The sequence below is a fragment of the Gossypium hirsutum genome, chromosome A08 (assembly GCF_007990345.1).
Source record: "Gossypium hirsutum isolate 1008001.06 chromosome A08, Gossypium_hirsutum_v2.1, whole genome shotgun sequence".
NCBI lineage: Eukaryota > Viridiplantae > Streptophyta > Magnoliopsida > Malvales > Malvaceae > Gossypium > Gossypium hirsutum.
The window spans coordinates 91,724,195-91,750,536 of record NC_053431.1 but is presented as its reverse complement, the minus strand read 5'-3'; the positions used below and the strand labels follow the sequence as shown (position 1 = coordinate 91,750,536).

General features: G+C 37.3%; 1 non-coding gene across 1 annotated transcript; it reads left to right on the top strand.

Moving 5' to 3' along the window:
- The first annotated feature begins 22,182 nt into the window (after positions 1-22,182).
- On the top strand, positions 22,183-22,289 carry LOC121205715 (small nucleolar RNA R71). Its single transcript, XR_005900790.1, has one exon. It is a non-coding gene; the product is annotated as a small nucleolar RNA R71 (small nucleolar RNA).
- The last annotated feature ends 4,053 nt before the right edge of the window (positions 22,290-26,342 follow it).

The window sequence follows — 26,342 nt, the reverse complement described above, 5'->3', positions numbered from 1 at the left end:
ATATGTGATAAGGCCTAATGGCCGATGTGATGAATGTGAAAGTGTATATATGTGATAAGGCCTAATGGCCGATGTGATGAATGTGAAAGTGTATATATGTGACAGGGCCGAGTGGCCAACGTGATGGATGTGAAAGTGTATAAATGTGATAAGTCCCGAAGGGCATTTGTGTCAGTACTATATCCGGGTTAAAACCCCGCAGGCTTTATGCGAGAATATTATCACTGATTAATGTCCGTAAGCTTCGTGCTCGTACTATATCCGAGCTCTAAAGACCCGATGACTACGTGCGGGGATTTTGTCCGGGTAAGACCCGATAACTTCGTGTGGAGATTATGTCCGGGTAAGACTTCGTAATAAGAATTGCTTATAAATATATTCAATGCGAAAGGTTAAACAGGTATGTACTCCAAGTTCATATGTGAGCTTGATTTGCACTAAATCATAAGGTAGTTATGTGATGCATACGAGAGCAATCTATGAGACTATTCCTATGATTATGTGACATCGGATCAATGTGAGAGGTTATGTGAAATCATACGATATATCTATGTCACATGAGCTCACTTTTATGTGAAAGTTTATCTGCCTATTGTATATGATGAGATGTGCATATTCAGTAAAGGGATGATATGCCCGAAGGAAGAGTGAAATAAAAAAATACGAACAACTATGTTATAATTTGATTGTTATCTGTTGACACTGCTTAAAACTTACTAAGCATTAAATGCTTACTCCGTTCTTTGAATCTCTGTTTTATAGATTTTGGTTCGTCAGCTATCGGACTCGGGATTTTTGGAAGTCGAAGTCTCCCACACTATCAAAGCCCCCTTTTGGTACAATTTTGGTTGAACTTTGAAATGGCATGTATAGGACTACCCTTTTGTTGTTGGTCATGTACCCTTCGGTTTTGTGTAAATTTGGATAGCCATGCGAAAATGGCTTAAATATACTTTGATCATAGCATTATAATCGTTTTGTATGTTGTCCGTCGAGAGGTATGGAAATGTTGGTAACGGTTAGCCATGGGAAGGGTTATTCTTGATCACTTTTGGAATATGTATGACAAACTCTAGTTGATCCATGGAGGATCATGAAATAGGTAAAGTTTACCTTAAAAAAAACAGATGCTGGCAGCAGCAGTGATGTGGATGTGAAAAATCGCTAAAAATAGTAGGAATGGAATTAAATAGTGAATAAATTATGTAAGTGAACCTTGATGAATCTATTTTCATAGGAAAGTAACGAAACGATCATATGGACAGTATGTTAAGAGATATTCAGGTTCTCGTGAGACAGGGCCAGAACGGTTTCTGGATTCCCTGTTCCGACTTTGGAAATTCATTATAAATTAACCAGGGATAATTAGGAGTCATTCCATATATGTATAGATTCCTCTCTGAGTCTAGTTTCTATAGAAACAAACGGCATCAGTATTGAAACTCTGTGCAGGGAGATATCCAAATCGTAATGCATGAAGGTCAGTGTAGTCGCACCCTGTAACAGGGGAGAATTTAACGAATAAACTGTACTAATTGGCCTGACCAAAAATTCTAGAAAAAATTAAGTAGATGGACATATGAGTCTAGTTTCAGGGAAAAATTACGAAACTGATTTTCGAGTTGTGAAACTCAAGATATGATTTTTAAGGTGACAGTGATGCAGTTAGCCAACTGCCTGGAAATTTTTAAAATGGACTGCGATAGTAAGCGAATTTAGTCTGTGAACCCCTCGTGTCCGACTCCGGCAACGGTCTCGGGTACGGGGTGTTACAATTTTATTGGTATCAGAGCTACGGTTTAGTCGATTCTAGGACTACCGTAATACGTTTGGGTCTAGCTATACATGCCATTATGTGGATATTTGATAGTGTGGTGATTTCTGACAATTGAAAATGTGTTTATTTATTGTAATGAATTCCGATCCCGATCGAGCTGTAGCAGATGGTATTGAGAGGACTGAGACATGCTTATGATGTGTCAATATTGAGAAGGGTATAACATAAGTAGGTTCTTGAGTAATAGAGCTTAAATTATGATTTGATTAGATCATGTTTTAAGCAAATCAAAATCATGCTCTTTGTGTGTGGGTATTGAGCCGAAATTGCAAGAGTGATAAGTGTCTTGTGTTTGAGTTTTGCTAATGAAAATGAAATATGAATGTGTCATGATTTATTGTTAAATGTGCATGGTTATTCGAATGATGTCCGGGCTAAGTCCCGAAGGCTTTGTGCTAAGTGACCATATCCGGACTAAGATCCGAAGGCATTTGTGCGAGTTACTAATTCCGGGCTAAGCTCGAAGGCATTGGTGCGAGTTACAAAATTCGAGTTAAGTCCCGAAGGCATTTGTGCGAGTTACTATAACCGGGCTAATTCCCGAAGAGCATTCATGCTAGTGATGTATCCGGGCTAAGTTCCGAAGAGCATTCGTGCTAGTGATGTATCCGGGCTAAGTCCCGAAGAGCATTCATGCTAGTGATGTATCCGGGCTAAGTTCCGAAGAGCATTCGTGCTAGTGATATATCCGTGCTAAACCCCGAAGAGCATTCGTGCTGGTATTATATCCCGGCTAGGTCCCGAAGAGCAATCATGCTGGTGACGTGTATTCGGGCCTTCGTGCCCAGTAGGCTTCGTGCCGGTAATTTGAGCAAAGTTTAAGTATTCATTACTATACGAATTCAAATTTAAATGAGATGATATGTTTAAAAGTGTGCATACATGATGTTTATAGACTTGGTTAAGTCATTTTAATGTGTAATAACGAATGAATAAGAGCACTATGTGTGTGAATGATTAGAGGCACTGTGTGTGTGCGAATTCCTTTAATCGAGCACTATGAGTGCGAGATCGGTCAGTGGGCACTAAGTGTGTGAAGTGGAATTCATGTAAGACCTCGTCTGGGACGAAGGCATTGATTGAGATAGTGTGTAAGACCATGTCTGGGACATGGCATCGGCTCGATATGTGAGCATATGAAAGACCATATCTAGGATATGGCATTGTAAGAGCTATATGTGCTTAATGAGTATCCGTAATGATTTCGAATGATTCAACGGGTATCGTTAACAGTGATTAAATGTGCTAAATGAATTCAATGTTCAGGTATGTGGAAGTTGATTTTCTGTTGGAAATAGGTTAAGTTGAATAGTGAGATATGATGGAGTTATAAAGGATATTTATTGGGATGTTTGAGTATATGTGTACTTTCGGTCAGGTTACAGCTTATACATGAATGAAAATGTGGGTTACAAATATGTGGCTTGATGATGTGAATTATACATGTCAATATGTACTTAATATGTGTTTGAAATGCATTTGTGAATTAAATTAAGTGATTATTGCTTATGAAATCAAGAAAATGAGATATATGTGCATACTTGTAGAAATGTTTATGTATTTGTTTTAAGATAAGAAAATGATTTTATAGATCGATGCAAAATCAATAATGAATTACAATTGCTATCGATGAGCTAATGTTTATATGAATATAATTCAATAAGAGGACGTTATCCTAAACTATACATCAGTAGAAATTTTCGGGGACGAAAATCCCTAAAGGGGGAGAGTTGTGACACCCCTAAAGTGACCCTAGTCGGAAAGTGGTTTCGGGACCACGAAACCGAGTCTTATAAATAATTAAAGGTTATATTCTGTGTTTATGATGTGAGTAAATGCTTGTGTGATAGTTCCATACTTCAATTTGGTCAGTGTATGTGAAAATTATTAGTAGGGACTTATGTGAGACAATTTAGAAATATGCTAGGCAAGTGCTAAAGTGGCCTATTAGTATATGTGGGAAAGTGCTTGTCCTTGCATGTCAAATTAGCCAAACTATAGGTAGTGGCCGGCCATGCTACAAATTGTATAATCAAGTGTGAATTTTATATTAACTTTAATTAACTAGGTGCCATATTAGTATGGAGGATGTAATAAAATAAAGAATTGATAACTAAAGGAAGGGATGGGTGAAAGAAAAAAAAAAGAGATCATCATACATGTTTCTTCCTAGCCGAATCTAAAGAAAAAAAAAGGGAACAAGAGCATTTGGTGATGAAAACAAGTTGTGTTCTTTGGTTCTTCTTGGCCGAATTGAAAGGAGGAAGAAGGGAGTGAAGCCATCGGTCATCTTAGGTCAATATTAAGGTAAGGTGTTCATATTAGTTCTTGAAATTTTAGTTGATCTTGAGTGAGATATAGAGTTATTTTTTTTTGTAACCCATGATGAAATTTTGATTTTTGGATTGAGTAAGGTTTTCGACTATGGTAGCTAATAATGGTGAGTTTTGTTGTTTCATGTTAAAGTTAGGTGAATGATGATAGATGAGTGTTTGAACCATAAAAAGAATTCGGCTACCTTGTTATGAACTAGGGCCGATTGTGAGTTGGTTGTGGTTGAATATTACATGCTTGGTAGAATGGTGGATGAAAGTGCCGAATGTGGTCTTTGGTTTGGCATGAGGTGATAAATAAAGGTTTAAAGGTAGCCTAAGTTAATTGATACTCACTAATGATTTCGAATGGAAGCTTTGTTAAGTGTGAAATGAGTGGCCGAGAGAGAGAACTATAGACTATTGCCGAATGTATGTTGGGTTGATAGAGTCTCCAAATTGATTTTATGTGAGTATGCATGACCGAATATAATCGGCCACATGAGAAAAGAAATGGGTTATTTGATATGTGGTAAAAGTTAACTGTTAAACGAAATGGAAATGATTTCATATGTATGTGACTTTAATGTCTAATGTATATATATATGGGTTAAGTACCTTGATTTTCTCTTTTCGATGTTCAAATGATTAAATCAATTATTTGTTAAATTAAGCTCAAGAGCAAAGGGGAACTAAATCCGATAAAGGGAAGGAAAAAGTGATCAAATAGCCGCCGAAATCGTTCGACCACATCCGAGGTAAGTTTTAAGTGATTAAACGTTGAGTAAATTCAATTATAATAGGACATGATGAGTTGATTTAATAAGATATGATGTGGCCATGATATGTTCTAAGTTCAAATGGTAAGTTCTTAAGTGTTTGAGCTTGGGAATTTAAGGGTAATTTGAAATAGTCTGCTTAGGACAGCAGCAGTAACGTGACTTTAGAAAATCACCATAAATTTATGGATTTGAATTAGAGGCTGAATGAGACATGAAATTAAAGCTTAATGAGTCTAGTTTCTTATAAAAGAAACCGTGTAAGCAAAGGAATTTCTGATAATGAGTTACTTAAAGTTGTGTGAGACAGCGCAGAATGACACTGTAATCCTCTGTTCTGTATTTAGAAAATCATTATAAATTGTACAAAAATGGTTATAAGATAAAATTTATATGCTTAGACTCCTTAATGAGTCTAGTTTCAAATGAAATCAAATACAACACATTTTGAATTCTGTACAATGAGAAATTTGATTCGTAGTGAAAAGTGGTCAGATTAGTGAAACAGTGAAACAGGGGAAACATTAAGAAAAATATGGTATTGATTGGCCAAACCTAAAATTCTGGAAATTTTATGGATGGAAGATATACGAGTCTATATTCAGGAAAAATTAACGGAAAGTGATTTGGAGTTTTGTAGCAACAGTTATAAATAATTTAGTCACTATTGCGCAGGAAAAACAGCTTGTGCTGAATTTGAGATTATGTTCTAAACCTTGATAAACTTGTTTTAGTTGCTCATAAGCTATTGATTAAACCCATACGTGAATTCTAAATTGTGATATTGGAAAATGATAGATGTAGATTCAGCCAAGACAGTGTATATATGTGATAAGGCCTAATGGCCGATGTGATGAATGTGAAAGTGTATATATGTGATAAGGCCTAATGGCCGATGTGATCAACGTGAAAGTGTATATATGTGATAAGGCCTAATGGCCGATGTGATGAATATGAAAGTGTATATATGTGATAAGGCCTATTGGCCGATGTGATGAATGTGAAAGTGTATATATGTGATAAGGCCTAATGGCCGATGTGCTGAATGTGAAAGTGTATATATGTGATAAGGCCTAATGGCCGATGTGATGAATGTGAAAGTGTATATATGTGATAAGGCCTAATGGCCGATGTGATGAATGTGAAAGTGTATATATGTGACAGGGCCGAGTGGCCAACGTGATGGATGTGAAAGTGTATAAATGTGATAAGTCCCGAAGGGCATTTGTGTCAGTACTATATCCGGGTTAAAACCCCGCAGGCTTTATGCGAGAATATTATCACTGATTAATGTCCGTAAGCTTCGTGCTCGTACTATATCCGAGCTCTAAAGACCCGATGACTACGTGCGGGGATTTTGTCCGGGTAAGACCCGATAACTTCGTGTGGAGATTATGTCCGGGTAAGACTTCGTAATAAGAATTGCTTATAAATATATTCAATGCGAAAGGTTAAACAGGTATGTACTCCAAGTTCATATGTGAGCTTGATTTGCACTAAATCATAAGGTAGTTATGTGATGCATACGAGAGCAATCTATGAGACTATTCCTATGATTATGTGACATCGGATCAATGTGAGAGGTTATGTGAAATCATACGATATATCTATGTCACATGAGCTCACTTTTATGTGAAAGTTTATCTGCCTATTGTATATGATGAGATGTGCATATTCGGTAAAGGGATGGTATGCCCGAAGGAAGAGTGAAATAAAAAAATACGAACAACTATGTTATAATTTGATTGTTATCTGTTGACACTGCTTAAAACTTACTAAGCATTAAATGCTTACTCCGTTCTTTGAATCTCTGTTTTATAGATTTTGGTTCGTCAGCTATCGGACTCGGGATTTTTGGAAGTCGAAGTCTCCCACACTATCAAAGCCCCCTTTTGGTACAATTTTGGTTGAACTTTGAAATGGCATGTATAGGACTACCCTTTTGTTGTTGGTCATGTACCCTTCGGTTTTGTGTAAATTTGGATAGCCATGCGAAAATGGCTTAAATATACTTTGATCATAGCATTATAATCGTTTTGTATGTTGTCCGTCGAGAGGTATGGAAATGTTGGTAACGGTTAGCCATGGGAAGGGTTATTCTTGATCACTTTTGGAATATGTATGACAAACTCTAGTTGATCCATGGAGGATCATGAAATAGGTAAAGTTTACCTTAAAAAAAACAGATGCTGGCAGCAGCAGTGATGTGGATGTGAAAAATCGCTAAAAATAGTAGGAATGGAATTAAATAGTGAATAAATTATGTAAGTGAACCTTGATGAATCTATTTTCATAGGAAAGTAACGAAACGATCATATGGACAGTATGTTAAGAGATATTCAGGTTCTCGTGAGACAGGGCCAGAACAGTTTCTGGATTCCCTGTTCCGACTTTGGAAATTCATTATAAATTAACCAGGGATAATTAGGAGTCATTCCATATATGTATAGATTCCTCTCTGAGTCTAGTTTCTATAGAAACAAACGGTATCAGTATTGAAACTCTGTGCAGGGAGATATCCAAATCGTAATGCATGAAGGTCAGTGTAGTCGCACCCTGTAACAGGGGAGAATTTAACGAATAAACTGTACTAATTGGCCCGACCAAAAATTCTAGAAAAAAATAAGTAGATGGACATATGAGTCTAGTTTCAGGGAAAAATTACGAAACTGATTTTCGATTTGTGAAACTCAAGATATGATTTTTAAGGTGACAGTGATGCAGTTAGCCAACTGCCTGGAAATTTTTAAAATGGACTGCGATAGTAAGCGAATTTAGTCTGTGAACCCCTCGTGTCCGACTCCGGCAACGGTCTCGGGTACGGGGTGTTACAATTTTATTGGTATCAAAGCTACGGTTTAGTCGATTCTAAGACTACCGTAATACGTTTGGGTCTAGCTATACATGCCATTATGTGGATATTTGATAGTGTGGTGATTTCTGACAATTAAAAATGTGTTTATTTATTGTAATGAATTCCGATCCCGATCGAGCTGTAGCAGATGGTATTGAGAGGACTGAGACATGCTTATGATGTGTCAATATTGAGAAGGGTATAACATAAGTAAGTTCTTGAGTAATAGAGCTTAAATTATGATTTGATTAGATCATGTTTTAAGCAAATCAAAATCATGCTCTTTGTGTGTGGCTATTGAGCCGAAATTGCAAGAGTGATAAGTGTCTTGTGTTTGAGTTTTGCTAATGAAAATGAAATATGAATGTGTCATGATTTATTGTTAAATGTGCATGGTTATTCGAATGATGTCCGGGCTAAGTCCCGAAGGCTTTGTGCTAAGTGACCATATCCGGACTAAGATCCGAAGGCATTTGTGCGAGTTACTAATTCCGGGCTAAGCCCGAAGGCATTGGTGCGAGTTACAAAATTCGGGTTAAGTCCCGAAGGCATTTGTGCGAGTTACTATAACAGGGCTAAGTCCCGAAGAGCATTCATGCTAGTGATGTATCCGGGCTAAGTTCCGAAGAGCATTCGTGCTAGTGATGTATCCGGGCTAAGTCCCGAAGAGCATTCATGCTAGTGATGTATCCGGGCTAAGTTCCGAAGAGCATTCGTGCTAGTGATATATCCGTGCTAAACCCCGAAGAGCATTCGTGCTGGTGTTATATCCTGGCTAGGTCCCGAAGAGCAATCATGCTGGTGACGTGTATTCGGGCCTTCGTGCCCAGTAGGCTTCGTGCCGGTAATTTGAGCAAAGTTTAAGTATTCATTACTATACGAATTCAAATTTAAATGAGATGATATGTTTAAAAGTGTGCATACATGATGTTTATAGACTTGGTTAAGTCATTTTAATGTGTAATAACGAATGAATAAGAGCACTATGTGTGTGAATGATTAGAGGCACTGTGTGTGTGCGAATTCCTTTAATCGAGCACTATGAGTGCGAGATCGGTCAGTGGGCACTAAGTGTGTGAAGTGGAATTCATGTAAGACCTCGTCTGGGACGAAGGCATTGATTGAGATAGTGTGTAAGACCATGTCTGGGACATGGCATCGGCTCGATATGTGAGCATATGAAAGACCATATCTAGGATATGGCATTGTAAGAGCTATATGTGCTTAATGAGTATCCGTAATGATTTCGAATGATTCAACGGGTATCGTTAACAGTGATTAAATGTGCTAAATGAATTCAATGTTCAGGTATGTGGAAGTTGATTTTCTGTTGGAAATAGGTTAAGTTGAATAGTGAGATATGATGGAGTTATAAAGGATATTTATTGGGATGTTTGAGTATATGTGTACTTTCGGTCAGGTTACAGCTTATACATGAATGAAAATGTGGGTTACAAATATGTGGCTTGATGATGTGAATTATACATGTTAATATGTACTTAATATGTGTTTGAAATGCATTTGTGAATTAAATTAAGTGATTATTGCTTATGAAATCAAGAAAATGAGATATATGTGCATACTTGTAGAAATGTTTATGTATTTGTTTTAAGATAAGAAAATGATTTTATAGATCGATGCGAAATCAATAATGAATTACAATTGCTATCGATGAGCTAATGTTTATATGAATATAATTCAATAAGAGGACGTTATCCTAAACTATACATCAGTAGAAATTTTCGGGGACGAAAATCCCTAAAGGGGGGAGAGTTGTGACACCCCTAAAGTGACCCTAGTCGGAAAGTGGTTTCGGGACCACGAAACCGAGTCTTATAAATAATTAAAGGTTATATTCTGTGTTTATGATGTGAGTAAATGCTTGTGTGATAGTTCCATACTTCAATTTGGTCAGTGTATGTGAAAATTATTAGTAGGGACTTATGTGAGACAATTTAGAAATATGCTAGGCAAGTGCTAAAGTGGCCTATTAGTATATGTGGGAAAGTGCTTGTCCTTGCATGTCAAATTAGCCAAACTATAGGTAGTGGCCGGCCATGCTACAAATTGTATAATCAAGTGTGAATTTTATATTAACTTTAATTAACTAGGTGCCATATTAGTATGGAGGATGTAATAAAATAAAGAATTGATAACTAAAGGAAGGGATGGGTGAAAGAAAAAAAAAGAGATCATCATACATGTTTCTTCCTAGCCGAATCTAAAGAAAAAAAAAAGGGAACAAGAGCATTTGGTGATGAAAACAAGTTGTGTTCTTTGGTTCTTCTTGGCCGAATTGAAAGGAGGAAGAAGGGAGTGAAGCCATCGGTCATCTTAGGTCAATATTAAGGTAAGGTGTTCATATTAGTTCTTGAAATTTTAGTTGATCTTGAGTGAGATATCAAGTTATTTTTTTTTTGTAACCCATGATGAAATTTTGATTTTTGGATTGAGTAAGGTTTTCGACTATGGTAGCTAATAATGGTGAGTTTTGTTGTTTCATGTTAAAGTTAGGTGAATGATGATAGATGAGTGTTTGAACCATAAAAAGAATTCGGCTACCTTGTTATGAACTAGGGCCGATTGTGAGTTGGTTGTGGTTGAATATTACATGCTTGGTAGAATGGTGGATGAAAGTGCCGAATGTGGTCTTTGGTTTGGCATGAGGTGATAAATAAAGGTTTAAAGGTAGCCTAAGTTAATTGATACTCACTAATGATTTCGAATGGAAGCTTTGTTAAGTGTGAAATGAGTGGCCGAGAGAGAGAACTATAGACTATTGCCGAATGTATGTTGGGTTGATAGAGTCTCCAAATTGATTTTATGTGAGTATGCATGACCGAATATAATCGGCCACATGAGAAAAGAAATGGGTTATTTGATATGTGGTAAAAGTTAACTGTTAAACGAAATGGAAATGATTTCATATGTATGTGACTTTAATGTCTAATGTATATATATATGGGTTAAGTACCTTGATTTTCTCTTTTTGATGTTCAAATGATTAAATCAATTTATTTGTTAAATTAAGCTCAAGAGCAAAGGGGAACTAAATCCAATAAAGGGAAGGAAAAAGTGATCAAATAGCCGCCGAAATCGTTCGACCACATCCGAGGTAAGTTTTAAGTGATTAAACGTTGAGTAAATTCAATTATAATAGGACATGATGAGTTGATTTAATAAGATATGATGTGTCCATGATATGTTCTAAGTTCAAATGGTAAGTTCTTAAGTGTTTGAGCTTGGGAATTTAAGGGTAATTTGAAATAGTCTGCTTAGGACAGCAGCAGTAACGTGACTTTAGAAAATCACTATAAATTTATGGATTTGAATTAGAGGCTGAATGAGACATGAAATTAAAGCTTAATGAGTCTAGTTTCTTATAAAAGAAACCGTGTAAGCAAAGGAATTTCTGATAATGAGTTACTTAAAGTTGTGTGAGACAGCGCAGAATGACACTGTAATCCTCTGTTCTGTATTTAGAAAATCATTATAAATTGTACAAAAATGGTTATAAGATAAAATTTATATGCTTAGACTCCTTAATGAGTCTAGTTTCAAATGAAATCAAAATACAACACATTTTGAATTCTTTAAAATGAGAAATTTGATTCGTAGTGAAGAGTGGTCGGATTAGTCAAACAGTGAAACAGAGGAAACATTAAGAAAAATCTGGTATTGATTGGACAAACCTAAAATTCTGGAAATTTTATGGATGGAAGATATACGAGTCTATATTCAGGAAAAATTAACGGAAAGTGATTTGGAGTTTTGTAGCTCCAGTTATAAATAATCTAGTGACTATTGCTCAGGAAAAACAGCTTGTGCTGAATTTGAGATTGTGTTGTAAACCTTGATAAACTTGTTTTAGTTGCTCATAAGCTATTGATAAAACCCATACGTGAATTCTAAATTGTGATATTGGAAAATGATAGATGTAGATTCAGCCAAGACAGTGTATATATGTGATAAGGCCTAATGGCCGATGTTATGAATGTGAAAGTGTATATATGTGATAAGGCCTAATGGCCGATGTGATGAATGTGAAAGTGTATATATGTGATAAGGCCTAATGGCCGATGTGATGAATGTGAAAGTGTATATATGTGATAAGGCCTAATGGCCGATGTGATGAATGTGAAAGTGTATATATGTGATAAGGCCTAATGGACGATGTGATGAATGTGAAAGTGTATATATGTGGTAACGCCTAATGGCCGATGTGGTGAATGTGAAAGTGTATATATGTGACAGGGCCGAGTGGCCAACATGATGGATGTGAAAGTGTATAAATGTGATAAGTCCCGAAGGGCATTTGTGTCAGTACTATATCCGGGTTAAAACCCCGCAACCTTTATGCGAGAATATTATCACTGATTAATGTCCGTAAGCTTCGTGCTCGTACTATATCCGAGCTCTAAAGACCCGATGACTACGTGTGGGGATTTTGTCCGGGTAAGACCCGATAACTTCGTGTGGAGATTATGTCCGGGTAAGACTTCGTAATAAGAATTGCTTATAAATATATTCAATGCGAAAGGTTAAACAGGTATGTACTCCAAGTTCATATGTGAGCTTGATTTGCACTAAATCATAAGGTAGTTATGTGATGCATACGAGAGCAATCTATGAGACTATTCTTATGATTATGTGACATCGGATCAGTGTGAGAGGTTATGTGAAATCATACGATATATCTATGTCACATGAGCTCACTTTTATGTGAAAGTTTATCTGCCTATTGTATATGATGAGATGTGCATATTCGGTAAAGGGATGGTATGCCCGAAGGAAGAGTGAAATAAAAAAATACGAACAACTATGTTATAATTTGATTGTTATCTGTTGACACTGCTTAAAACTTACTAAGCATTAAATGCTTACTCCGTTCTTTGAATCTCTGTTTTATAGATTTTGGTTCGTCAGCTATCAGACTCGGGATTTTTGGAAGTCGAAGTCTCTCACACTATCAAAGCCCCCTTTTACTACAATTTTGGTTGAACTTTGAAATGGCATGTATAGGACTACCCTTTTGTTGTTGGTCATGTACCCTTCGGTTTTGTGTAAATTTGGATAGCCATGCGAAAATGGCTTAAATATACTTTGATCATAGCATTATAATCATTTTGTATGTTGTCCGTCGAGAGGTATGGAAATGTTGGTAACGGTTAGCCATGGGAAGGGTTATTCTTGATCACTTTTGGAATATGTATGACAAACTCTAGTTGATCCATGGAGGATCATGAAATAGGTAAAGTTTACCTTTAAAAAAAAACAGATGCTGGCAGCAGCAGTGATGTGGATGTGAAAAATCACTAAAAATAGTAGGAATGGAATTAAATAGTGAATAAATTATGTAAGCGAACCTTTATGAATCTATTTTCATAGGAAAGTAACGAAACAATCATATGGACAGTATGTTAAGAGATATTCAGGTTCTCGTGAGACAGGACCAGAACGGTTTCTGGATTCCCTGTTCCGACTTTGGAAATTCATTATAAATTAACCAGAGATAATTAGGAGTCATGCCATATATGTATAGATTCATCTCTGAGTCTAGTTTCTATAGAAACAAACGGCATCAGTATTGAAACTCTGTGTAGGGAGATATCCAAATCGTAATGCATGAAGGTCAGTGTAGTGGCACCCTGTAACAGGGGAGAATTTAACGAATAAATTGTACTAATTGGCCCGACCAAAAATTCTAGAAAAAATATGTAGATGGACATATGAGTCTAGTTTGAGGGAAAAATTACGAAACTGATTTTTGAGTTGTGAAACTAAAGATATGATTTTTAAGGTGACAGTGACGCAGTTAGCCAACTGCCTGGAAATTTTTAAAATGGACTGCGATAGTAAGCGAATTTAGTCTGTGAACCCCTCGTGTCCGACTCCGGCAACGGTCTCGGGTACGGGGTGTTACATTACCATAGGCTTGCATGAAAATTAAATCTCCACCGCAATATATTGAAATGAACATCAATCAAAAGGTCTTTAAAGGGTTGTAACATGGCTTTGGTTAGGGGTGTGGTCACAAGCTGAAAGAAATGGTTAGAATCGAGATTGAATTGAAAAATTACCTGACTAGAAAAAGTAATTAAACATCAATTGAGTACAATTGAGCTTCTTCTCAAAAGATGAAATTTAAATACTGCGGCTCAACACTACCGAATTCCTACTAATATGTAAGTATGAATTTTTTTTTTAAGAACACATCAAATACATAGAAGAGCAAAACATAGCTAAGCAATTAGTTCAAAACAAATCTCGACAAAAATAGGGATAAAATTAGGGGATTTCAACAATAACAGTTTATGAGTTAATATTGAGGGTAAATCACTTAATTGCTTATTAGGCTCAAAGGGGTTTACTAAGGGTTAATTATGAAGGTAGGCTTTTGTGGAGTGAGTGGGTTAAACCTAAGTGACTTTATCATTTTGACTTATCAAATCAAATGGTGTGGTAGAAATGCATAGTTAAGCAAGTTCTAGAATAACAATTCAATACTGACGTACTCAAAGCAACAATAAAAGTGAGTATGAAAGAAATGATAGATGCTCTAAAGGCTCAAAATCTCACAAAAATTATGGCTTTTTGATGTTTAAACATGTGAATTTCAACTCAATATAATACCTAAACTAGGGAGAAACAACCTATAAAATTTTAAATTCAAAAGTCAACTTATCATGCTTGATTCTTTAATATCTTAAAGTTTAAACAATCAATGCATGAATGCCTAAGTTTTAATTCAAGACTGTAATATCCTGATTTTGGGCCTAGTCGGAATAGTGGTTTCGTGACCATAAAATCCGAGATAAAAATAATTATTTTATGATTATTTTGAGGTCTATGATATGATTGCATGATTGTGTGAAAATTTCGTGAAGAAATTTTATGCATAAAGTGCTTAAATTGAAATTAGGGACTAAATCGAATAATTTGCAAAACCTGCATTCTAGAAGTTTCTAGTATGAAATTGTTTTGAAATATTAATTAGGAGGTCTTAAATAGAATTTTACCAATTTCTAAGTCTATGGACAAAAATTGGACATGGATGGAATTTTTGGAAAGTTTAGTAGTAAGGGCATTTTGGTCATTTAGGGGTAAAATGAATTAAAATACAAAATTAAAAGCCAATTTTGCTCATCTTCAACCCCATGGCCGAATATAGCAAGGAGAAACCATGGCTAGGGTTTTTCAAGCTTCCAAGCTCGATTGTAAGTCCGTTCTAGCCTCGTTTTTAATGATTTTTACGTTTTTGGAGTCCCAATAGCTCGATTTAGCTTATGCTAGCAATAATTTAACCTAGGGTTTATATTTGGAAAAATACCCATAGGTGAAATTTGTGTATTTTGGTGTTTTATGATAGAATATGAGGTTTTAAATTATGTTAGAAAACTTGTGCTACTCGGTTTTAAGCGAAAACTAGCAAAAGGGCTTAATCGGTAAAAATACCTAATAGTCATAAGTACATGTTAGAGTGAGAATTTGATGTTGCCATAGAAGGGAAAAATGATTAGCATGTCATAAAACATAAGAAAATAGGCTGAAGTTTAATTTACAAGCTTTGGGGCAAAAGTGTAAATATGCAAAAGTTTAGGGGCAAAATTGTAATTTTTCCAAAATATGATTTTGGGTCAATTTGAATAATGTGAGTCCTAATTAGACTATATTTTAAATGATAGAGCAAGGAAAACTGAAATTCGGGCTAAAATGGGGAAAATACCAAGTTGTGGACGAAATGGTAAAAGTAGCCATTTTCGCATACGAGGTAAGTTCATATGTAAATGTTGGTAACATAGTTATTGTTTTAAATGTTTTAATGTCATTTAAATGATATGGTAATTATTATGAAATATCATACTTGTGACAATTGTTTGATAATATGTCAAATTATGTGATATACTTGGAAAATGTGAAATACTACCGAGTATAGGTATCGACATTCCATAGAAGATGGTTGAGACATATGATTGGGAAACATGTCCCGTTGAACCTTAGGAATGGATTAGGATACAAGTGACATGTCACTGGGATATTTGGGCATCCGAACTCGTTGAGTTGAGTCCGAGTTCACTTATGGATGCAAATGTCCGAACTCGTTGAGTTGAGTCCGAGTTCGTGAGATGTAACTAGGCATCCGGGCTCGTTGAATTGAGTCCGAGTTCACTTATGGATGCGAACGCCCGAGCTAGTTGAGTTGAGTCCGAGTTCACTTATGGGCGGGTTACATGGTAGCTTGGCTACATATGTGGCACTTATGTGCAAACTTTCTATGTATCCGAATTATATTCCGATGTGTTCAACGGGTAAAGTTCAACTCAAATGGAGGAATACTCAAGATGAAAGGGATGTATTGGTAAGTGTTGTGAAATGGATACTTTGAACAGGTATGTACTTAACCCTCGGATTGAAAACTCGATATAACAACAATATGGTAAGATGATAAATGAAAATGTGATATGAATGTCTTGGTGATGATTATGCAAATGATGTTTTATGTTTGCTTATATGGTTATGTTACTTGCTATTTGCATGTGAACTTACTAAGCATTTATGCTTACTTCCTCCTTTTAATTCCTTGTAGTGTTGACAAGCCAGCTCGGAAAACAGGATCGATCGGAGGCATGCTCACACTATCCGTATACCATCTTGGCATAATGGCTTGTATATTTTGAGTATGGCATGTATAGCATTATAATCATTTTGTATATATGGTCTTATGATATGGTTATTGAGTGGTATGGAAATGCTTGGTAATGATTAGCCATTGGAATGACTAATCATGATCATATTTGGTGTTATGTATGTCAAATTACTAGCTAATCCATGGAAACCATGAAATAGGTAAAATTTACCATAAAATAGATTCAGACAGTAGTAGTGATGTGAATTTGAAAAATCTCTAAAAATAGTAGAAATGAAATTAAATAATGAATAATTTATGGAATCAAAGCTTGATGAGTCTATTTTCATATGGAAGAAGTGAAACAGGTATATGAGCTATATTTTATGAGATGTTTAAATTTTTGTGAAATAGGGCCAGAGCAATTTCTGGATCCCCTGTTCTAACTTTGGAAATTAACCATAAATTTTAAAAAGATAATTATAAGTCATGCTTTATATTTACAGATTCCTTATTGAGTCTAGTTTTATTAGAGACAAACAGCATAGTCATTGAAGCTCTGTGTAGGGAGATATCTGATTCGTAATACATAGAGGTCAGAGTAGTCGAACCCTAAAACAGGGGAGACTTTAGCTAATAAACTGTACTAATTAGCCCAACCAAAAATTCTAGAAAAAAATTAGTAGATAGATATATGAGTCTAGTTTCAGGAAAAATTTACGGAATTAGATTTCGAGTTTCGTAACTCAAGATATGATTTTTAAAGCGACTGTGATGCAGTTAGCCAGCTTGTCTGGAAATTTTAAAATGAATTGTATGAGCTGTTTAATTAATGAATTAAGTCCGTTAACACCTCGTGTTCGAATCCGGCAATGGTCTCGGGTACGGGGCGTTACAAAGACATATCAATAAAAATCATCAATTAATCAAAATTCATTCTAATCATGGCATGAGAAGATCACATGAGAATAAGACAAAATTCAGGGATTTCTAATGATGATATGAAAGACCCCCCCACACTTAATATGTACATTGTCCTCAATGTACAAAGATAGATCTATTGAAAAAGATAGATATATAATTATAAGATATGGAAAGAAGTAAAACTTCCTGAATGATGAATGAACTCCTTGAATTGGGGTTATGGAGAATAATCTGCCAAAGCAATGATGAGGGTGAAGGAGGATAATCCGGTGGTGGTAGAGGTTAGGTTCCACAAATGCTGCGCCAAAAGAATATTATATCTCAATTTGGCTATGGTCGTGGTCGAGCAGGGCATGGCAGTCATGGAGAACCTTTTCCAATGGAGTTTCAAGTTCCTGAGTATTAGTGAGCTTTAGAACTCTTTATAACTGTGATAGAATTAGGAACTCTTTTAGGAAATATATAAGGAAGAATAATTACTCGTAATGAATTAGCCGAAATTAAAAATTGTAAGATAATATTTATAAAACTTAATAAAAATAAGCTTAAAGAAAAATAAAAAGTAGTTTTAAATTACCCTAAAATAAGAAATAAAAGTTTTTAAACATCTTCATCGCTAGATGGTTCGCGAGGTGGGGGTGGCAATGATATGTGGAAGTGTTGACAAATCTACTGTAGAGTAGCATCAATGTTATCGAAGCGCTGAAAACACTGTTGCTCGAATCGAGTAAGGCGCTCAGATATGTCAACTTATGAAGCCACCACATGAACTGGACGAGAGAGTGGTGGTGGCTGAGTCGGTGGATCCTCGTGATGTGGAGGGACATCATCAGGAATGTCCTTTGTGTTCTCCTCCTCGGTGGACTGGGTGAGGCGGTACTGAGGAGGGTATGTGCCACGTCGTTTCTCGATCATCCTCATACTTAGCATGCTCGAGATGCCCTATGGGGACATCTGGTCGATGAGAGTGAGGGAGGATGATTGGGCTGCTGTGTTGAGGAGCCCGAAGTGCCAAGCCAATCGAGTCACATAAGGCCCGATAGAGATGACCTTTCTCCTGTGCCGCTCCATCTGGTGGTGAATGGCGAAGGCAATAAAGTAGGCAAGGTCGATGATGTGCCCGTTCACCATACTCCATAAAAATAGGCGTCGTGAGTGGTGAAAATGTCGGTGCTCTCTCATCTCCCTATCAAAGTGTGAGCCAAGATGGCGTGTAGATACCTCAAAGAAAGAGGGAGAGCTGATGCCTTAGAGCGGCTAGGATCATAGGTGGCCGAGGCAGGGACGATGTCCCTCCAACATTTCTAGGGGGGAAGTGGATGTGGCGGTAGAGGGTGTGAAGGTCATTGTCGTCAATAAACTCCTCCGTGTATAGCCCTAGTGCAATCTCGAACTTGGGTACGCTCAAATGTCGTACTATACCACCAAGGCGGAACTGGACTATTCTAGGATCATCAAAGTTGGTCATGACGGTCTGAAGATGGAACGTCAAGCAAAGTTCCAATGAAAACTCAAGATATGTCGACTCAACAATCTTGAAGAAGAGCCCCCACGGGTCAGTTGTTAGGAGGGCTCAGACCTCGTCAACCAATTGAATCTGCTCGAGTGCGACCCAGTCAATGCAACGGCCCAACCTAGGGGTCAGGCCCGTAGTATCTGATGTAATTCCTCCTAGGGTCCCAAGGGAACTTGGAAGAATGGGTGCCTAATCTCTGTGGTAGGACCCGAAGATGACGCTGCTCCTTTCCTCTTTTTTCTTGTGGCAGGAACAGCGGTCTTCTTACCGCGTGAGGACGACATTGTACCTGCATTGAAAAATTGAAGTTCAATTAATAAGCCCCAAGAATAGTATGGAAAATCAAGGCTTATATATTACTCGATAAAACTTAAAACAATTAAAGCAAATATATCAAGTTATGAAAATAGCACTTACTGAAATAATGTTTCGGGAATATCTAATGAATGGATGCATGTGTGTAAGCATAAATTTCAAGGAAACAAGAAAAATCGAATAGTGTAGCATAACGTGGTAACTAAAATGACATAATTCTTATAAAGAGCAAAAGTATTCTATTATTCTAACTATGAATATTCAAAAATAGTTTAATATAGCAAAGGAATCATGAAGTAAGCAATATATTTAGAGAAAATAGAGAGGAAAGAGTAAACAAACGTAAAAAGAAGGAACTTGGGGAGTCGGAATCTATGTTGTAGGTGGCGCAGGGGCGTGGGGGTAGGGCGTGTGGAGTTGCAGCGGCTAGGGTTAAGGATTTTTGGGGAGGGAGATGATGAATAGTGAGGGGTTTTTATAGATTTTGGGGCACACGATTGTTGGACATGCCCGTGTGCCCTAAATTTTTCCCGTGTGTTTCTCAAATTTTGAATTTGGGTGCATCTGACATTCAACCCATGCCCATGTTACTCGGGTGTATGAGTGCACACGGTTGTGTCGCACGATCGTGTCTCGCTTTGTTCGTTTCACCCACGCCCGTGTACATAGGTCCATGCTCGTGTTAACTTGACAGGTTCCCCACGGATGATGGGCACGGGCGTGTCGCACGCCTGTGCTAGTTTGACAAGTTCACCCACAGTTTCAAGGCACGAGCATGTCGAACTCCCGTGTTGTTTTGGCAGGTTCGCCCATGGCCATGTCGCATGGCCGTGGCAACTTTATCGCTTCCCGTGTTAGAAAATTTTTTCCCTGCTTTCGTACTGCTTAAGGCACGCCCGTGTGCCTGGCCGTGTGGTATTTAGAGAGTCTATGTACCATGATTCAGTTAGTACATTAGATGTTAAAAACTCAAATTTAAGGAAATTAATATTGTTAGTGCTTGGATTGCCTCCCGAGAAGCGCTTATTTATAGTCTAAGCTCAATTTACTTATCTGGTGCGTGATCATGGTGAATCGAGGAGTTTACACTCCTCATCCCTGCTATCAATTTTATCAATATAAGGTTTAAGGCGAGTGCCATTTACCTTGAACGTGCCAAATTTGGAGTGGTTTACCTCGACCGTACTGTATGGAAAAAAACTAATTATCGTAAGAGGGGCTTCTTCATTTGGTTTAGAAGTGGCGATTCGGGGATCTGCTGTATCGAGTAGTACTTTGTCTCAAACTTTAAGTTGATTTTTGGAGGAATTAAGCTCCTCATGGTGTGGTTTTGGTTTATCTATTTTCTCGATTTATGTGTCTGCAATTCATCTAGCTCCTCGATTTGTAACCTTCGTTCTTCATGGATAGGTTCTTTGTTGTTGCTTGGCTTATGTATGTTCTTCGAACCTATTTTCTGAAAAGAAGGTTGCACTATATGGTTAGTTTTAGCCAAATTATTTGTACAGACACCTTCGATTTTTGATGTGTTATTGGAATTACGGGCATGAAGGGTGAATGTTTCGTCTCCCACACGAAGTGTGAGTTCACCTGTGCCAACGCCAATAATTGTTCTGGCGGTTGCTAAAAAGGGCCTTCCTAAAATTAAGGGGACGTTGCTATCGTCCTCTATGTCTAGAACAACGAAAGCAATTGGGAATATAAATTTTTCGATTTTAACGAGTACATATTCAATAATACCCCTAGGAAATCTGATAGTTTTAGCTACTAATTGAATGCTCATACTAGTTTGTTTGGGTTTCCCTAGACCTAGTTGCTTAAATAATTTGTAAGGCATAACATTGATACTAGCCCCTAAATCAGCCAACGCATTATCAAAATCTAAACTACCAATTAAACAAGGAATTGTAAAACTCCCTGGATCTTTTAGTTTGTTAGGTAGCTTATTCTGTAGAATGGCTAAGCAAACCACGTTCAGCTTCACATGCGATGCTTCATCTAACTTCCGTTTATTTGCTAAAAGCTCCTTTAAAAACTTGATTGCGTTTGGCATCTGTGAAAGGGCTTCATTAAACGGTAAGTTAATATGTAGTTTCTTTAAAAGATTAAGAAATTTACCAAATTGTTCGTCGAGTGGTCTTTCCTTGTCACATTAGGGTTGGCACAAAGGTTTATATTCTGTAATCACTAGTTTTGGCTCATTGTGGCCTACCTCATTCTTACCTATGCTTACCACCGTTTCTGGCCTTGGTTCTGCAATTAGCCCTTCTGCATCTTGAATGGAAATCGCGTTGAGTTGCTCCCTTGGGTTAGATTTAGTGTTGCTTGGCAGGCTACCTTGTGGTCGTTCGGAAATCAACTTGGTGAGCTGTCCAATCTAAGTATCGAGCCCCTAGATTGATGCTTGTTGATTTTTGAGTGCGGTCTCGGTATTCTGAAAATGAGTTTCTGACACTGAGATGAAATTTGTTAACATCTCCTCAAGGTTCGGTTTTTTCTCTTGTTGGTAGGGTGGTTGTTGGAAGCCTGGAGGTGGTGGTCTCTGATTCCCGTGGCCTCCCCATGAAAAATTAGGGTGGTTCCTCCAACCTGCATTGTAAGTATTGCTATAGGGATTGTTTTGAGATCGAGGATTGTTACCCAGGTAATTTAACTGTTCGTTCTCCATGTTGTGGCCATAAGGTGGGTATTCTGAACTGCTTGATCCGCCTCCACTTGCTTCGTATTGCATTACTGGGTGAACCTGTGAAGAACTAAGGAAACCATCAATTTTCTTATTCAAGAGTTCTACCTGATTAGAGAGCATGGTGACCGTATCGACGTTATAAATGCCGGCTGTTTTTTTGGCTTTGTCCTCATGACTTGCCACTGATAGTTATTCAGTGACATCTCCTCTATAAATTCATATGCATCTTCAGGTGTCTTATTATTGATAGTTTCGCCAGTAGCTGCGTCAACCATTTGTCGAGTCGAAGGATTCAGGCCATTATGAAAGGTTTGAACTTGTAGCCAAAGCAGTAACCCATGGTGAGGGCATCTTCTCAAGAGGTCCTTGTATCTCTCCCATGCATCGTAGAGTGTTTCTAAATCCATCTGCACAAAGGAAGAAATATCATTACGTAATTTAACCGTTTTAGCCGGCAGAAAATATTTTCATAAAAACTTTTCGATCATTTGTTCTCAAATAGTGATTGACCCCTGTGGCAATGAGTTCAACCATTGTTTAGCATTGTTTCTCAATGAAAAAGGGAATAACCGAAGATGAATGGCGTCATAAAAAATGCCATTAATTTTAAATGTATCACATAGTTCCAAAAAGTTTGCCAAGTGGGCGTTGGGATCTTCGTCCTGCAAACCATCAAACTGAACAAACTGTTGTATCATTTGACTTGTATTAGGTTTCAGTTCAAAAGTATTTGCGGCTACAGCCGGTCTAACTATGCTCGATTCAGTTCTTGTTAAAGAAGGTTTAGCATAATCATACATAGTGCGTGGAGCAGGATTCTAATTAACAGCAATCGCAGGAGGTAGCGGATTTTCTTGGTTTTCATCCATCTCCTCGGTTGTGGTTGAAGAATCCTCCTCTTGCTCGTCTTCTGTGTATCTTAGGCTTCACCTTATTTCTCTCTGGTTTCTACGAACTGTGTGGTCAATCTCACCGTAAAAAAGTAGTTGTCCTGACGGGTTTCTTCTGGTCATTAACTAGAAAAACCTGTCAGAAGGAAATAAGAGAAAAATTAGAAAAGAAAATAAAAATTTAAATTGTAATAAAAGTAAAGTGGCTAAAGTAATAAAAATCGAGTTTTCCTAATATCCTAGTTCCCCGGCAACGGCGCCAAAAACTTGATGCGTGATATTCGTAACAGGTTTTAAATATTTATAAATGAAACGTTCTTAAGACTAACTTATTATCACGATTAAGGCAAGTGTACCTATCGAACAGTAGTATAGTTCAGCAAGACTGGATTATCGAACCCAAAAGAACTACGAGTACTAGTATTTACTTCCTTTTTATTATCTAGCCTAAAATTTAAGAGGTTTGGTTGTCTAAACTAATTACTAACTAAGAATGCACAGAAAGAAAAACTTGGGAAAATACTTTTGGGAAAATTCGATTGATTGAGACAATACCTAAGGACAAATCCACCTAGACTTCAGTTGTTATTTGACTCTGAATCAGACGATTTATTCATTTGACTTGATCCATAGAAATTCCTAAGTTATATTATTATCTCTCTCGAGACTAATAACGTCTAACCCTAGGTTGAACAATTGAAATCTCTTTCTAATTAACACCCTAGAATTGCATTAACTTGATCTATGGATTCCCTTATTAGGTTTCACCCTAATCCAACAAAATCTTGTCACCCTATCTCTAGGCGTGCAATCAATTCCACTTAATTATGACAAATATACTCTTAGACAGGGTCTATTCCTCCTCTGAATAGGAGCTTAAATTGAATCAATATCCTGGAGTATCAAAACAAGAATTAAGAACACATAATTAAGAAAAAATCAAATATTTATCATACAATTCAGATAATAATAACAAGATCTGTCTTAGGCTGCATTCCCCTTAGGTATTTAGGGGTTTAGTTCATACTTATGAAAGAAAACATCTCAAAAGCATAAAGATAACAAAACATAAGAAAACCCAAAACTCCTGAAGGAACTTGAAGGGAGATCTCTAGTCTTGATGATGATCCGGCTCTTGAGATGGATTAATCGGCTTTCATTGAGTAATCCCTTGCTTCCTCCTCTGCCTCCCCCTCCTAAATGCCTCCTCAGGTGTTTAAATAGGCTTTGGAATGCCTAAGAGCCCTCAAAATTCGCCTTTTCCAAATTGGACTAAACTTGGGTTCAGTAGGGACACGCCCGTGTACGATTACTGAAGGTCGTGGTCAAGGCTGTTAAATGGGCACAGGCGTGTGATCCACCCATGTAAGTCGTGCTTCGATCCTGCCAAATTGACACGGCCGTGTGAGGAAGTCCAGGCTGTGTTGTTTGCACATGTGGGTACATTTTCTCCTTTTTCAGCCCATTTCTCGCTCTTTTTACTCTCCTATGCTCTCCTAAGTATAAAACATGTAATTAAAGGATTAGGAGCATCAAATTCACCAAAACTAAGGAGAAAGTATCCATAAATGCATTAGGCATGGGGTAAAAATATTTATAAATTACAGTTTATCATCAAACATTCATATTCTTCCGTTAAACATCAAAATACAAACATGTCATAGATGGGTTAATTTCATACATGAACCCTACTTCAGAATATGGCTAGAAATGGGTAGATCATGCTTCAAGGATCTCAAAAAAGTAACGAACATCAAAAACGGGGCTTGGGAGCACTTACAATCAAGCTTGAAAAGTTGATAACCCTAGCTATGGAGACTCCCCAAATTTTGGCACCCTTAAAGAAGATGGACATCATTTTTTCGTAATTTTTTCCTTTTTATTCGTTTATTAACCAATTGACCAAAATGCCCTTAAGGCCTTTCTTTCAAATTTTTTCCTATTCATGCCCATTTTTGTCCAAAATTTTAGAACTTTGTCAAATTGCTATTTAAGGACCCCTATTAATAACCCAATGCAATTTCATGCTTGAAGCTTCTAGAACACAAGTTTTGAAACTTATTCAATTTAGTCCCTAAAGTCAAATTGGACACTTTAGGTATAGAATTTCTTCATGAAAATTTCACAGAAACATGCAATCATATTATGGATCTTCAAATAATCATAAAATAATTATTTCTATTTTGGATTTGTGGTCTCAAAACCACTATTCTGACTAGACCTTAATTTGGAATGTTACATCTTCAAACCTTTTACAAATTATAGCCTCTGAAGAAACACATTCATGAGCATATTTGCTGAGTCGTACAAACTCTCTTTTGTATTTTGTCACTGACATACGGCCCTGTTTCAGTTCAAGAAATTCCTTTTGTTTCTGATCAATGAACCTTTGGCTGATGTATTTCTTTCTGAATTCAACTTGAAAGAATTCCCAAGTAACTCTTTCTCGTGGAACTACGAATATCAAGGTATTCCACCACTGATACGCAATGTCTCTCAATAGTGATACATCACACTTTAAACATTCTTCAGGTTTGCAAGACAGTACATCAAATATCCAAATTGTGTTATTAAGCCAAAACTCAGCTTTCTCAGGGTCATCGTTAACAGTGGCTCTGAATTCCTCAGCCCTGTGTTTTCGTATCTTATAAACAGATGGTTTATTCAATCACAAAGGATCCATACCTTAAGGAACTACAGGGATCGGTTGGGGAATAGATGGGGGTGGAGGTTGAGCAGCCAGGTTCATACGAATGTATTGTGTGAACCATTTGTTCATCATTTGGAAGAAGGCTTCTTTAGCCTCACCTCTGTGACTACTCGACATGGGTCTAGATTCAGTAGGCACTGTCCCTTGAGTGGGAACAGGCGCATTACTCTCGACCTCATCAACTACAGCTTGATCAGGATCCATTTACTATATAAAAACACATTTGAAAATGTCAGGAGTCATCACACTATCATAGATTTTATATATGGCTTGTATAGCTAGACTCACATACGCTACGTTAGTCCTAGAATCGACTAAACCGTAGCTCTGATACCAATAAATGTAACACCCCTCACCCGTATTTAATGCAAGAATAGGGTTATGGAGTATTACCAGACATATAACCATACTTTTCTCATACGTTCGATCAGTTTATACAATACTCATTCAATCACAATCAATTTGTTCCTTATAATAGCCTATGAGGCCTTAAACATGCTTTAGAAGCAGTTCGAGACTAAACTGATAACTTATAAAACTTTCTCAAACTTTGAAAATTTTTTTCTCAATACAGAGGACACACGCCCTTGTAGGCAGGCTGTGTGTCTCACACGACCACCAGATACGCCCGTGTCACAAGCAGTGTGAAAACAAGGGGTACATCCTGACTTGGGTCACAAGGCCAACAACAAGCCCGTGTTTCTAGCCCGTATGCCCTTCGAAGTAGCCACACACGCCTGTATGCCAGGCCATGTGCTAGGCCGTGCCAAACCTGTAGGGTATACTGACTTATGCAACACAGCCAAGTCACACGCCCGTGTGCTGGGCCGTGTGCTAATTAGAGGGTATACTGACTTGTACCACACGGTCAGTCACAAGCCCGTGTGTGAGAC